The sequence below is a fragment of the Myotis yumanensis genome, unplaced genomic scaffold, assembly GCF_028538775.1.
Source record: "Myotis yumanensis isolate MYYU_CA2020_CCGP unplaced genomic scaffold, mMyoYum1.0.hap1 SCAF_3, whole genome shotgun sequence".
In the NCBI taxonomy this organism is placed as follows: Eukaryota; Metazoa; Chordata; class Mammalia; order Chiroptera; family Vespertilionidae; genus Myotis; species Myotis yumanensis.
In genome coordinates this window covers 112,211,210-112,226,982 of record NW_027223754.1, presented here as the reverse complement: position 1 = coordinate 112,226,982, position 15,773 = coordinate 112,211,210, and positions in this window count along the sequence as shown.

Here is a 15,773-nt window from a genome sequence, read left to right as displayed (position 1 = left end):
ACTTTTCTTCCTTTTTATCTATATATGTTGGTATTCTAGAGACACAGCCTAAGTAATATAAAACTAGTATACTTCTAGCACTTGTAGGACTTCTAGCACTGCGCTATGCATGTGTTAAAGATTGCATTACTTGACTAAGGCTGTCATTACAAAGTGCCACTAACTGGGTGGCTTTTAAAAATAGAAATTTATTTTCACAGTTCTGGAGGCTAGGAGTCCAAAATTAAGGTGTCACAGAACTATGCTCTCTCAGGTTTGAGGGAATTATCCTTCCTTGTCTCCTATAGCTGATAGTGGTTGCCAATGATCCTTAGCCTCCTTGGCTTATAGATGTACCACTCCATAATCTGGCTTTGTCTTCACATGACCTTCTCCCCTGTATGTCCAAATTTCCCTCTTCTTATAGGGATACCACATCTTAACATGAATACATATGCAAAGAGCCTATTTCCAAATAAGTTTACACTCACAGGTTCTGTGGGGACATGAGCTTGGCTGGTGGGGGGCAGCACACTATTGAATTCAGTATAGAAATTAAGAAATGCTAGTTCAAAAAAGGGCTAAAATGTCAAAGTCTTGTGTTCTGTAATGAGAAGAAAATTATATTATAGAATAATTTCTACCCCATTCTTTGAATTACAAACTGACATCATTTCACTCCAGAGAACATAAGCATCTCTTCCTAAATAATTCTTTAGTTTTTCCTTCAGAGTGTTACCACATCTTCTATGACCTAGTTGACTACATGCACACTTACAGTTTTAACCATTTTCTCTACCACATTCTTTATACTTTTTTATCCTCTTAGAAGTGGGGCATTCTTCCAGATAGACTAGCCTTCCAGAAATCCAATAAGACTTCTCAAAAGCCAAGAATTGGTAGTGAATATAATTCCCAGGGAGCCCCTACTAACTAGGGCTATTGCTAGGAGAATTCAACTTATGGGATGAACCTCCCTCCAAAACCTCCTTCACCAGAGTCATTATTATATAAAACCTGGTTCAAATGAGCACAGAGGAATTGTCAGAGAGGGAAAAAGACACAAAATTGTCAGGAGAGGAGCATGTTGCTCTGTTCGGGTGATGAACAGAATTCTGTGTGTGTTTGAGTGGCAGGGGGAGGGGTGGCACGGGGGACCAGTAAACCAGTAAGACCAGGTCATGTCCAATCCCAAGGTTTAGGCATGTCTGGGCTTATCTGGTAGGATAGGTGACAAAGGCCTCTGCAAATGCTTTTGTCAAAGTGACTAAGGATCATCCTGAGAAAGAGGGCCAAGCCCAGTCAGACTGGTCTTTAGTTTCAGAGACAAAGGTGATACAGTGTGTAAGACAGTGATGGTGAACCTTTTGAGCTCGGTGTGTAAGCATTTTGAAAAACCCTAACTTAACTCTGGTGCGGTGTCACATATAGAAATTTTTTGATATTTGCAACCATAGTAAAACAAAGACTTATATTTTTGATATTTATTTTATATATTTAAATGCCATTTAACAAAGAAAAACCAACCAAAAAAATGAGTCCGCATGTCACCTCTGACATGCATGTCATAGGTTTGCCATCACTGGTATAAGACATGCCCCTGTCACTGGCTGGGCTCTTTTCTAAATCATGTGATGGATGTGGAAAGGAGTGAGAGTATTGGCCATAATAGGTAAAGAACTATTTCCCTAGAGCCCCTGCATCTTAGTCAGCCTGGGCTGCTAGAACAGAATACCATAGCCAAGGTGGCTTATAAACAGAAGACATTTATTTATTACTGTTCTAGAGCTGGAATTCTGAGATCAGGATGCCAGCATGGTTGGGTTCTGATGAGCCCCCTCTTTTGGGCTGCACTGCCATCTTACATCTTGTATGCTCACATGATGGAAACAGTGAGGATGCTCCTTGGGAGCCTCTTCTGATAAGAGCACTAATCCCATGCATGGGGGCTCTACCCTCATTACCTAACCAAATGCTTCACCTCCAGATACCATTATATTGGAATCAGGCTTCAACATATGAATTTTGGGGAAACACAAACATTCAGTCCATAGCACCCTGTAAGCTATAAAAGTACAAGTAGCATTGATTTGGAAATATCCTAACAAAGCATAAAACTGTAAAGAAAGAGAGGCATTTGTCCCCACTTCTCAGGCTCTGGTATATCAGCAACTAGGGAAGACCACAGGTATGGTGGGCTCCAGTGGTGCTGGGCAGACATCGTGGGATTCAGTATACCCAGCAGTCACAGTAAAATCTAGCAATAAGACACACCAGGTGTAGTAATGCCTGACAGAGTAAGACAGGAGAGAGAACTAGAAGGCATCTTGGGGCACCTTATCAACAGCCCACCACAGTTGAGTTGCAAAATTATGTAAGATATTTCTAGGGAATCACCAAAATACGTGTCTGGATTTGTCTGACTTATTTATTTATTCACTTCTTTCCTGTGTAACAGTTAGAAGAGTGTTTTGTTGCAAATTAAGAAACCTTAGTAGATAAGGGGGGACTGGTATAGTAGTAATACGTTCCAAGACCCCCAGTAGATGTCTGAAACTATGGGTAGTATAAAACCCCATATATACTATGTTTTTTTCTATACATGTATATCTATGATAAAATTTAATTTATAAATAAGGCACAGCCGAAACTGGTTTGGCTCAGTGGATAAAGCGTCGGCCTGCGGACTGAAAGGTCCCAGGTTCGATTCCGGTCAAGGGCATGTACCTGGGTTGCGGGCACATCTCCAGTAGGAGATGTGCAGGAGGCAGCTGATTGATGTTTCTCTCTCATCGATGTTTCTAGCTCTCTATCTCTCTCCCTTCCTCTCTGTAAAATATCAATAAAATATATTTTTAATAAATAAATAAATAAATAAGGCACAGTAAAAGATGAACAATAACAATAATAAAATAGAACAATTATAAAACATACTGTAATATAAATTATGTGAATGTAGTCTTTCTCTCTTAAAATATCTTATTGTACTGTACTCACTCTTCTTCTTGTGGTGATGTGAGATGATATGATGCCTAAGTGATGAGATGAATGATGTAGACATTGTGACAAAGCATTAGGCTACTAGAACTGATATTTGTACACAAGCACTAAGATACTGATAACCAAGATGGCAACTAATTGACAAACGAGTGTGTGTGTGTGAGAGCGGAGGGTATATATAGATTGGAGATACCGGACAAAAGGATGATTCATATCCTGGGTGGGACATAGTGGGAGGGTGCAAGATTTTACCATGCTACTCAGAATGGCACACAATTTAAAACTTATAAATTGTTTATTTCTGGAGTTTTCCATTTAATATTTTCATACTGTGGTAACTGAAACCATGGAAAATGAGACCATGGATAAGAGTTGTACATAGTAGCCAAAACCGGTTTGGCTCAGTGGATAGAGCTTCAGCCTGCGGACTGAGGGGTCCCGGGTTCGATTCCGGTCAAGGGCATATCCCCGGTGGGAGATGTGCAGGAGGCAGCTGGTCGATGTTTCTCTCTCATCGATGTTTCTAACTTTCTATCTCTCTCCCTTCCTCTCTGTAAAAAATCAATAAAATATATTAAAAAAAAAAAAAAGAGTTGTACATAGTAGCTATAACTGGCCATCTTTAAACAAGTGATAACTAATGAGTGATAGCCAGCCATGTGCACTATACTGCCAAACCAGTAATTAAAAAATTGAACCACTTTCTTACACCTTACACCAAACAGCTATTGCCCTTAAAACCCTTCCTCAGCCCCCACCTTAGGTTCTGCCTTCGCAGTTCATCCAGGTTAGGTTCTGATTGGTCAGTTTCTATGCCAGTCAGCGTCAAAAGCTCCACCTCCTAGGCAGCCATTGGCTCCTCACATTTCACCCAGATTTGGTTCTGATTGGTCAGTTTCTATGTCAGTCAGCGTCTCTGGGCCTATAAACAGGCCTGATCAGAGAGGCAGGGCTGATCAGCAGCCCCAGTGGAGGCCAGAGAGAAAGAGAGGCACTGCTGCTGGCCAGGCCCAGAGAGAAAGAGAGAGGCAAGTGCTGATCAACAGCTGCCATGGAGGCTAAGGATCAGACCCTGCTTCTCTCTCCTGGCCTCTCTCTGAGCCTGATCCATAGGCCCCTCGGCAGTCAGTGCTGGGTCGCCATGGCAACCCAGCACTGACTTCCGGTCGGTCAAGCCCTTGGTCGTTTTGGATGTTACAGACCCTGGCTCTTTATATATCTATACAGACAATGAACTCACAGAAAGAGAAACTAAAGAAACACCTCATTAACCATTGCAACAAAAAAACTAAGTTACCTAGGAATAAACTTAACTAAGGAGGTAAAAGACCTGTACTCAGAAAAATATAGGATGTTGAAAAAAGAGGAAAGGGGAAGACATAAACAAATGGAAGAATATACCATGTTCATGGATTGGTAGAATCATCATCATTAAAATGTCCATACTATCCAAAGCAATTTACAGATTCAATACAATTCCCATTAAAATACCAATGACATATTTCACAGACCTAGGACAAAGTCTCCAAAAATTCACTTGGAATTAAAAAAAAAAGACCCCGAATAGCTGCAGAAATCCTGAGAAAGAAGAGCAAAGTTGAAGGGATCACAACACCAGCTAGATATCAAGCTGTATTACAAAGCCACTATTCTCAAAACTGCCTGGTACTGGCACAAGAACAGACATATAGACCAATGGAACAGAACAGAGAACCCGGAAATTGACCCAAGCCATTATGCTCAATTAATATTTGACAAAGGATGCAAGAGAATTCAATGGAGTCAAGAGAGTCTTTTCAATAAATGGTGTTGGGAAAATTGGATAGATACATGCAAAAAAATGAAACTAGACCACCAACTTAGACCATACACAAAAATAAACTCAAAATGGATAAAAGACTTAAAAGTAAGATGGGAAACCATAAAAATCTTAGAAGAATCTGTAGGCAGCAAAATATCAGACATATGTTGTAGCAATATTTTTACTGATACAGCTCCAAGGATAATGGAAACTAAGGAGAAAATAAACAAATGGGACTGTATCAAAATAAAAAGTTTCTGCACAGTAAAATAAACCATCAACAAAACAACAAGAAAGCCCACTGCATGGGAGAACATATTTGCCAATGTTGTATCTGGTAAGAGTTTATTCTCCAAAATTCATAGGGAACTCATACATCTTAACAAAAGGAAGATAAACAATCCAATCAAAAAATGGGCCAAGGACCTAAATAGACACTTTTCAAAAGTGGACATACAGAAGGCCAAGAGACATATGAAAACATGCTCAAAGTCACTAATTATCCTAGAGATGCAAATCAAACGACAATGATGTACCTCACACCTGTCAGAATGGCTATCATCAACAAGGGAACAAATCAGCAAACGATAATTGCTTTTGAGGATGTGGAGAAAAAGGAACCCTCATGCACTGCTGGTGGGAATGCAGACTGGTGCAGCCATTGTGGAAAACACTATACATTTTCCTCAAACAATTAAAAGTGAAACTCACATTTGACCCAGTAATCCCACTTCTATGAATATATCCCAAGAAATCAGAAACACCAATCAGAAAGGATGTATGCACCCCTATGTTCATAGCAGCACTAATTACAATAGCTAAGGTCTGGAAACAGCCTAAGTGCCCATCAACAGATGAGTGGATTAAAAAACTGTGGTACATCTATACAATGGAACATTACACTACTGTAAAAACCAAAGAACTCTTACCATTTGCAATAGCATGGATGGACCTGGAGAGCATTATGCTAAGCAAAATAAGCCAGTCTGAGAAAGATAAATATCACATGACCTCACTCATTTGTGGAATATAATGAACAACATAAACTGATGAGCAAAAATAGATCCAGACACATAGAAGCATTAAACAGACCATCAAACCTCAGAGGGAAGGCAGGGGTGTTGTGAGGGGGAGAAGGGGGTGTAAGAGATCAACCAAAGGACTTGTATGCATGCTTATAAGCATAATCAATGGACACAGACAGTAGCGGGGTGAGGGCATGTGTTGGGATGTGGGAGTGGCTGGGAAGAGGTCAATGGGAGGGAAAAGCCATATGTAATACTTTAAACAAGAAAGAATTTAAATAAATAAAGTCTCTGCTGGAAAATGGCACATGCTACACATCCATTTTGTCCAAATTAGTCTCATGGCCAAAGCAGAAGTATATCCATGACCTATAAGATGCACTGGCAAGTCACACAGCAAGAAGTGAGGGTGCATAACCTTTTTGCAGGGAGTGAAATAATTGGGAGCAGTAATTAAATCTACCACCATATCTCCAAGATGTTTGTGGAGTATCTCTCCTGGTTTTGGTCTTCATACCACTGTGAGAACAGTTGATATTACTTCTTAATCTCTCAGTTCATCCTTCAAGATGGATGGAGCTTTGCTTTCTTCTAATGTTCTTCAACTGAAACACATTGTCCCCTTCCATGAAATACCATTAAACTCCTTATCCACACCTTTTATTTTGGTTCTTCCTTAACTTTTTTTTTTTTAATTTTGTACTTGACTTCATGTTATACACCTTTTAAAAAGATAGTTTTCCTGGGTACACAATTTTTAGATGCCCGTTATTTTCTCTCAGAATGCCAAGTGCTATTGTACTTTCCCTGGCTTCCTCATTCTTGATAAGTCTGCTAGTATTTCAATTTTCCCTTTCTGAGTGATCTGTCTTTTTTATCTGGTTCCTTTGAAAGCTTTCTCTGCATATTTGATATTATGCCATTTCAATATAAAATGTCCAAGTGTGGATTTATTTTTATGTGTACTATGTACTAAACATTTTTCCCTACATACAAATTTTACATTTAATCATTTCTAGAATATTTAGTCATTATCTCCTCAGATATTGACTCTTCTTCATTCTCACAATTCTCCCCAGCCCCCGAACTCTAATTAATTTGCATTTTGTATTTGTTTACTGTTCTCCATTGCCATTCAGCATTTTGTTTTAGTTTTGTCTCATGTTGTCTCTTTAGACTTAATTCCCCTCGCTTCAAAGACTCCAGAGACACAGTGAAAATTGTTTTATGCAGGAGCTATCCTTTTCAAGCAAGAAGGCCTTTCAAAGTATCTAATCAATATACTGCCAATAGTAGATGTCTCAGTGATGTTTTGTACTCTGGGTTTATGGCTATCCTCCTTATCCTTGAGCTTTCTAAGAATTGAAATTCCCAGAGAAATGGAGCATGATTTAAATTATTTTAAATGTAGAACATCAGAGTTAGAACAATTAAGTTAGACTTTCTTGTTTATAATGGACCCTATATCAAAACTGGTTTGCTAACTTACTATGCACTATGCTCCTGAGACCATGTGATTCAGTTAGGTTTGCTCTGCCTATAGGATGCAAATAAACCTGTTATCACTGCTAAGACAGTTACTCAAAATATTAATCATATTTAATGATAAGTTCATGATATAATGTCACATAGAAAGGCTAAGAATTGTAGGATGGCCCTAACCGGTTTGGCTCAGTGGATAGAGCATTAGCCTGAGGACTGAAGGGTCCCAGGTTCGATTCCAGTCAAGGGCATGTACCTTGGTTGCGGGCACATCCCCAGTCGGGGGTGTGCAGGAGGCAGCTGATCAATGTTTCTCTCTCATCAATGTTTCTAACTGTCTATCCGTCTCCCTTCCTCTCTGTAAAAAATCAATAAAATATATATTTTAAAAAAAGAATTGTAGGATGGGCGAATTACTAAGATTTTACTATAACTTCATTTATGATAGGGAGACACTCAAGTGAGCACTGCCATTGTTGGCCTGCTATTATGGTTTGGGATTCTGGTATTTATTATTCTACTACAGCCCCAGGGCACAGAATTCCTGCACTGGGAGGGGGGGTGTCCCTCAGCCCACCCTGCACCCTCTCCAATCTGGAACCCCTTGGGGATGTCCGACTGTCAGTTTAGTCAATGAACAAATTATATTAATAGATATATTCTCTCCTCAATAAGAGAAATTATCCTATATAATAAATAGGAAATATGCAAATTCACCCTCACACCCTTGCATCACAAGATGGCCACCCCCACTAAGCCGGCAGTCAGACATCCCTCTCACAATCCGGGACTGCTGGCTTCTAACCACTCGCCTGCCTGCCTGCCTGATTGCCCCTAACTGCTTCTTTCTGCTAGCCTGATCACCCCCAACTGCCCTGCCCTGCTGGCCTGGTCACCCCCAACTGCTTTCCCCTGCCAGCCATCTTGTGACAATGTGGGGGTGGCCATCTTGTGATGCGAGGGTGTGGGGGTCAATTTGCATATTACCTCTTTATTATATAGGATAATTTCTCTTTTTGAGGAGAGAATATATCTATTAATATAATTTATTCATTGAATAGCACAGTCTTTTCCCCTCAAAACAGAAAATGATACAAAACAGCTAATGGATCAGGTTTTGATTTAAAAAAACAAACTAGTTTGATGGTAGAAGTGAGAGGTGTTTACAAGCCTATACTGGAATTAAGCAGAGTGACTGTTGAGTAAATATCTTGAATGCAAACATTAATTTGGAAAGATAGAGAATTATGGTCTATATGAAAAACAAACAATTTTGAAAACGTGTTAAAATCGGGTTTTCTGACCATATTTAAATAAATTATGTTCTGAGTTTTAGAACTTTATAGATAACAATGGCTTCTAAGGTGAATAAACATTACAGCAGAAGCTAAGAAAATGCCCTACCCCAACACCTGGAGCCAGGTAATTAGTACTTTCAGTTAATAAACTCCCTAGAATTAGCCAGAATTATACTGAATTGTGCCATATAGTAAATACTGTATTGATGTGAGCTTTTATACAATTATTGCCAAAAGTCTGAATACTACCCACAGAAGACTGGAAGAAAGAAATGAGTCAGTGCAGACAAAGATTAATAAAATACACTTGCGTGAATCTGACGTTAATATCCAGGGATGAATCAGTTTGTACAAGTCTCCTGCCCAGCTCTGTATGAGGCACTCTCTGGAGCTTCCTTTCCCACCATGTCTCTAAGAAAAAAGTAAATGCATTCATCCTTATTTAAACACATACATTATATCCTTGTGCACCTTTCAGTCATTTCAGCGTAATTCAAAAGGCTGCAGATTCACAATAGATCAATCAAAGGTAAAATATGTTAAATAAAACATGTTTCGATCCTTGCGCTTTCTGCCTTTAGAAACCAGTAATAAGCCAAAGATGTTCTTAATTGTTATTTATAATTATTAAGTTCTTCATTTTTGTGTTAATTTTTCCAAGTAATTTTGAAAAGCCTGACACAAAGAGATGATGATTCAACCTTTTAGTAATTTAAAACTATTTCTAAGGCTAAATATTCACACACAAATATCTAAACTAATTTCTTTGAAATCTTGACATTTCTTCTTCCTCTAAAAATTATGTTTTCACAGAACATATATTTTAACTTCTAATAAAGTTGTGGCAGGCATTTCATAGTATTTAATGGCACTTAAAAAATCATGCTCAAAGTTTCAGGAACCAGCATCTATCATCTTGGCAGCAGAACATAAATGTAAGAAAAACTCACCACCCTGATATTTTTTTAAATATATTTTATTGATTTTTTTACAGAGAAGGGAGAGGGATAGAGAGTTAGAAACATCGATGAGAGAGAAACATCCATCAGCTGTCTCCTACACATCCCCCACTGGGGATGTGCCTGCAACCAAAGTACATGCCCTTGACAGGAATCGAACTCGGGACCCTTCAGTCCGCAGGCCAATGCTCTATCCACTGAGCCAAACTGGATAGGGCACCCTGATATTTTTTAAGGCAAAATAAGGCAATTTTTATCTAATAGATTTGAAGGTTAGTGGAGAAAAAAAAGGTGTTTGAAATGTAAAAAAAAATCTTGAAATATATCTTTTCATCTTTACTTTATTCTCTTTGTTACTCTCTCTTTTGGCTTGAAAAATAAGATGAGAACACATCTAAATGTATCTGGAAAGAGTCTTGGAGAATTTAACTCACTTCTTAAAAGAGAAAAGACCTAACTATATTATGTGATAAATAAAATATTTTCTATTTAAAATTCCTTTTAGTCCTTATTCCATCAAAGTTTGGAATGAAAGAAAGCACAATGAAAACCCTGTCTCTTATGATTTGTGATGATAATAGCCGGTCATCACAGGAGAGTTTGTCCAACAGGGTTGTTACAACACGGTTAATAAAAGCATATAAGAGAATCTATAACATTCACTTACAAAACTCTCCGTTCAGATCAGAACTACATCCTGTTTTATGTGTCTAAATAGACATTTCACAATTGGTAAAATATGTGCTCTGACAATGAAATTCTACAGTGTCCTTTTATAGAAGTTTTTATGATTATATTAGGACTACAACCACAAGTCCCTTTCTGTGCTTTAACTTGCACTACGCTGTTTCAGAAGCTGCTTTCAGGATGTAAGAACTAAATTAAGGTTAAAGTTTTCTAGTAGGTGTGCAACACGGAATTGAAAGCCCAGAATGAAGTTTCCCACTTTAAAAAAGGAATATGATTACAGAGAAAGTTCAGAAAGTTTATAATATTGTGGAAATGTCTTACAGTAAGAAAATAATAAACACAAGTCCATGTATCTTAATTATTACTATCTTTCTGTGTCATTTGAAAACATTTAAGTGAATTTGAATAGAAGTGTATTTGCCAGGAGTAGCTTTGTGTCAGTTGCTTATTGCATGAAAATATGCTTACAGAGGGTTTCATCACCTATTCATTGTAAATCTATATCCCTTCATATTTTAAGAACCTCTGTTTATGTTTGAATTTAAATAAGAGCAAATTGAACTACATGCTTGGAGGAGGAAAAAATAAAGTGATTTTTTTAAATAAAATGTTTCTTATCTAAGAATACCAAAGTCTTATCTATGTCTCTCTGTAGAATACTATTATGAAATAATGACCAAGAATACAACTGAATATTTAAATTAAAATGAAAAAAGAAAGATAGGCTGCATTGTGACAAAACACCGTCTCCCCTTGTGCCAGTGAAGTGAGCATGCTCAGCCCATTGGGAGGCACCGAAGTTACTCCTTCTGAGGTATAAGGAGGACACGTCTAATAACTCAATTGCTGTGAACCTATTCCTATTATTCTGGTATAAAGCATTTCTTCAACTGCAGATTGATTGCAATGTTCCTTCTACTTCATTTCATCGTTTTGATATATGTCAAAGGTAAGGCTGCTGTTTTCTCGCTTACATGAGTGCAATTCCAAAAAATATAACATTTCTATCCAGTTTTATCATATTTGTAATAGATTCATTGCAGTGTTTGATAACAGCCCTCCAGTCTGCATTGTCATTTTCATTGTCACTATCTCTAACTGCTTAGAGTCTCATCCTAGCAATTTATAGGTGCAACAAATTTTTCAGGAAACTTGTCTTTTATATTATTAAAATTGCAGATATAATATATTTTAAAAGCAATGTTAAATATATCAATTATAATGGAGAAAAAATTTAATATGTGAAAACAGATGAATAACAAATTAAAATTTTGTCTTACAAACTTTCAACCTGCTGTAATGTGTTTATAACATTTATGTAATTGTTAGCTGCTTTGTTTTGTTGTAAATGTAGTTACATTGAGAATTGCAAAGTCACAGACAAATAAAAAATCATTATCTTTCCCAAAGAGCAAGCCTATCTAAAATAAAATCATTAAAAACATATAAAAGTACACATTTAGATTTTCTTTTCTGTTTAACATTTTTATTTCAGCCTAACTGCTAATTTTCAAGTTAGTGGTATTCTTATTGTAAAGCTGAGAAAAAAATAACATTTAGTTTTCACCTGGTTTAAAATATATTTATGTAAACTTGTTTTGTTACGAGCTTGTACACTTATAAATACATAATCTGTTCATCGTACTCAATGCATATTGGATTTATTATTACTATTCCAAAATCTATTTAAGTTTATAATTTCATTAAGACTTTTTATAAAAAGAATATAAGTTAGAATTTGAGATTATTTTTATTTTCTGAGAAATTTGTTTTAGGTTTTCAAAATATTCAATTTTAGTAAATGAATTCAATTGAATATTATTAATCTTGAAATAAAATACAGCATTTATGAGAAATTATTTGAGAACTTCCAATTAATAAAACATTTAAGTTTTAGCTTGAATTTGAAATACTAAAACTTTGTTTCAAATTATTTTAAAGCATTATTTTAATACACAGCACAATTTTTGTTTTATGTTTTCATCTCTCTTCCATGAAAACTTGTGTTATCTAAGGAGAAAAGATATATGAACTCATTTTGTATAAAATACAGTTGTAGAAAGCTGTCTATTTCTTTGAATTAAGATCTTTCCTCAGAAGTTCATGTCCTATGCACATTTATAATATTCAATTTTTTATGATTTTTTAAGAATAAAGAGTTAAAAAGTAGTTTCTTGAATTCAACACACTTTGTAGGGGTTATCTGTGCCCTTAAAAAATTCTTTAAAGTACAGGAATTAACTATAGTTAACCAGTTTTACTATAATACTGCTACTACTTCTGGTAAAGTATCTAACTGATTTTGCTTAGAAATACAAAGTCTTTATGAGATGAAGACATCTATTACTAAAATAATGTCTTAAGATTTATCACATTGTGTTCTTTAAAAAAAAGAGGAAAAGAAATTTTAAACAGATGATATTTTTAATATCTAAGTAAATGTCATATTTCAAATTCATACCACCAAACTGTTAAGTATTGATTAATTGTAATCCCCTGGAAAATTTTACTTTCTAATTTTACATTACTTTTGACTGCTAACTTAAACCTTTATATTTAAAATTATTTATTTCCAAGGCATATTAACCAATGCTTTGATATCTCTCTCCTCCTTATATAAATACAGTAGTAATTTGATATATAATTAGCAAAACTTTTTACTTTCTCACAATCAGATTTTGGGCAGTAAAACTACTTAATAAACAAATAAAAGTATTTTAAATTTATGTAAGCTACATTTAAATAAATATTTCTGATAGATTTTTAGACTAGATCTAAGGAAAAGGTAGAAATTATATGATTTTTCCCCCACCCCCATCCTTCTGGCCGTGATCACCCTTGAGTGCCTAAAAATAAACAATATCAACTATCTTAAGCTATAGACACTAACTGATAAGTAAAGATAAAATATCTTATCATTTTCTAACATGTACTTTATTGTCAATTTATTCATTGGGTATGCTTGCTAACCAGCTGCAAGCTACCAACAAAAATAACTTTTTGGTGTGGACTAATTATGGGCAATATTACAAATCAAAAACATGGGCTTATATGGGAAATTAAAGCATGAAGTATGGAGAACATTACTTGGTAACTACCAATTGTTACTTATTCAAATAATTTGCTAACCTTGAAAAATGCAGTCTTCAAAGAAGTCCTGAGCAGTATGTGACTGCCCCCTAATGGACTAGTTCAAACCTCCACTCCAGAACTTGATAAAAGGTTTTCCAACTAAATTTTAATTTCACACAATTGCATTCATGCTGCGGATAGCTGTGAAAATAAATTATATCACCAACCAGTCATACTGAGAGGCTGAAGCAGCAGCACTAATGAAAAAGAAACTGTCCTGCTTGAGGGCTGCATGGAGCTTGCTGTGAGGTAGGAGAGGATACACAGACACTCGAAAGTTAAAGCTATGAAGATATGTCCTCCGGTAAGCACTAACTAACCAAGTCTTGCCACAGATATTTATTTGTTTGTTCATCTTATTGTGAATAAATATGACCATATGTAATAAAAGAGTTTAAGGACTCTCACTTGAAGTGACAAAATTGGCTGTCATCTGAATTTTAGAGACAAAATTGGGATACTGCTTTCAAATAAATTGATATTGAAATATCATATTTTTATTCTAAAAAATTCCAACCTGAATAAAATTCAACTAAGACTAGTTTTTGTGTACAAAGTTATATAATTACTAGAGGCCAGGTGCACAAAATTCATGCATGAGGGGTGGGTCCCCTCAGCCCAGTCTGCACCCTCTCCAATCTGGGACCCCTCGGGGGATGTCTGACTGCCAGTTTAGGCCCAATCCTGGCCTAAACTTGCAGTCGGACATCCCTCTCACAATCTGAAACCACTGGCTCCTAACTCCTCACCTGCCTGCCTGCCCACCTGATTGCCCCTAACTGCCCCCCCTGCCAGCCTGATCACCCCTAACTGCCTCTGCCTGCTGGCCTGATCACCCCTAACTGGCCCCCCTGCCAGCCTGGTCGCCCCCAACTGCCCCCCTGCTGATCTGATTGCCCCTAACTGCCCCCTGCTGGCCTCGTTTCCCCCCCCCTCTGGCAGCCTGGTTGCCCCTCACTGCCCCCCCCCCCCGCCAGCCTGTTTGCCCCCAACTGCCCCTCTGCCCACCTGGTCACCCCATGCAGCCTGCTGTCCAGTCATTTGGACATTCCTCACTAACCCCCCCTGCTGGCGTGATCACCCCACACAGCCTGCTGTTTGGTCGTTCATCTGGTTGTTTTGGTCGTGATGGCCCCTGGCTTTTTATATATTAGGATAAATGCACCGAGTTTTTAGACTTACATATACATACATTTGAGAATCAAAAACAGCTTGTTTTACTTATTTGTTAAGCACGAAACTAACATTTATCAGGCAAAATGAATCTGCTTCTTTTACAAGAGAAATAATAGTGGAATCGGAGGCACAATTATCTGAAAATAAAATATAACTCTCTCTTTCATGCTTTATTCACATTCACCCATTCTCAGCCCTATACTTCCAGTTGTTCAGTATGTACAGAAAAAAAAATTAAACCTTCACTAAACATTTCTCACCAGTTCTGGATGGCTATTTTCTTTGCCCAGAAAAGTTCTGTGTAAATAGAATGTATGTTTGATAAGGAAAGGATAAATTTAACTAATTCTCCCTTTCTCTGATTCCAGTTTATTTTTATTTAGTCTATAAAATTTTTAAAAATTTCATTCCCATAATTTCAACAGAATTTAAAGTTGGTCTGGCTTTATAAACTTCGATTCCTACTTAATGATGTTCTTCCTTCCATTATTTCTTTGAGGATTTAACCATCCATATTTTTAATTGCTTTTGAAAGCACTGTCATTTCTTGGTTCCTCAGGGATCAATTCTTTCTTAGGTAGAGCCCTGGACACTCTCATGAAGTTGGAGGGATTTTTCTCCCACACACGTCTCTATGTGAGCGGTCTCTTAATTGCCTCAACAAAGTCCATTGGAGTCTTCAGATCTGAGCCTTTAGTTTATATTAGCATCTCAGGGATTTTACATTGTGGTGATCCAATTCCTAAGCTCTTGCCCAATCTGAAGTCCTACTGGCCGTGGGCAAGGGCAACATTCAAATCTCAGTCTTGGTGTCAGGCAGAGCTCCTTCATCCCCACTCACTGTCAGGGGTAATTCCCTGCACATAACTTCCTGTCTGTCCCAGCCTCTGTGGTGAGGCTGCATTCAGTCCCTTTCTCAAATAGGCCAAAAGCTAGCTCTCTGAGCTTATCCAGTGTCAGCTTTCTGCCAACAAATGGTTTAGCTCCTGTCACATCAATGGCTTTTCCTGTATTAATGTTCTGTGGAGAGTTCTCCCATCTGTAAGCTGAATGTTTTAATGAAAATACATGTCAATCTTTCCTGTGTCTATGGAGCAGCTATGTTGTGGGGAGCATATTCAGGATTTGCTCACAATAGATCATCTTGACCCAAAAGCTCAGAAAAGAAGGGAGATTTTATTCTTCAGCTTTTGCTTGATCTGAGACTGAACATGAGAGGCCACACACATCA